Source organism: Myodes glareolus, chromosome 23, assembly GCF_982192425.1.
Source record: "Myodes glareolus chromosome 23, mMyoGla1.1, whole genome shotgun sequence".
Classification (NCBI taxonomy): Eukaryota; Metazoa; Chordata; class Mammalia; order Rodentia; family Cricetidae; genus Myodes; species Myodes glareolus.
The window spans coordinates 31,991,430-31,992,414 of NC_142048.1; the positions used below are offsets into that span (position 1 = coordinate 31,991,430).

General features: G+C 60.6%; 1 pseudogene; it reads right to left on the minus strand.

Annotated features, from left to right (window-relative positions):
- Positions 1 to 317: 317 nt before the first annotated feature.
- LOC148118329 (Nuclear RNase P) lies at positions 318 to 590 on the minus strand (annotated as a pseudogene).
- Positions 591 to 985: the final 395 nt, after the last annotated feature.

Consider the following 985-nt stretch of genomic DNA (forward strand, 5'->3'; position numbering starts at 1 on the left):
ATTTCATCCGTTGCCAGGGGCAATAGGTAATGATAACCAGGTTGACGCGCCTTTATTATGATAATTAGGACCAGTTCTTTGAGGGAGAATGGACGTCGATCATCTGGCTACTTCCTGCTGACAAAGGGGCGATGTTTGGGGGATAAATGTTTTTATCTGACTGAATTTTTGGCGACAAATGTTTTTATCTGACTGAATTCTTGGCGACCTTGGCTGAGGGCGGCAGCAGCGGACGGCGGCGGCTGCCACAGCTCCGCCTCTGAAGCCCATAATGGCGCGCTCCGCATGGCCCAAAGGCATGGCTCCGCCCCGGGCCTTGCGCGGGCTCGCCGTTTCACCTCAGGCAATGAACTCGCACCGCCGGCTGTGAGTCTTTTTCAAGCTCCGGCGAGGGGGGGCATCCGCCCACCCGTGCGGGGGGCTTCTCCTGCCCGGTCCGCCCGCGCGCGGAGCCCCGTTCTCTGGGAACTCACCTCCCCGCTCGGGGAGGGCCCGGTTAGGGCCGCGGGGGGCCCCAGTCTCAGACCTTCCCAGGGGCCTGGGAGTGACGAGCACTCAGCACGTGGCCCCGCCGATGAGCTTCCTCCGCCCGCCCATGATGCTATGGAAACACAGTTTTTCTGCAGAGCCGATTCAGCTCCTCTCTGCTTTCTATGGCGCCGCTGCTCACCACGCAGCTTCCGCCTCAGTCAGGCGAGTCCGCTCAGGTGCTGAAAAAGTCCTCCAAAAACCATAGCCCCGCCAGAAGGCCGGGACATATAGCCTCTGATGTCACACGGACTTTAGCCCGCCCGTCGCCATGGCAACCTGGCTGTTCGTAGGCCTCCGGCAAACTCCCCGCCAGCAACTGGTTAGCATGGCCACGCCTACAGGTGTGCACCACCGTGCCTGGCCCACTTCCGTGTTTTTAATCAGGCATTACCGCTCAAAGGCGGGCCGGCTGCCGCCAGCACTCTCAGCACGATCAAGCAGCTTGTCTTTCTCA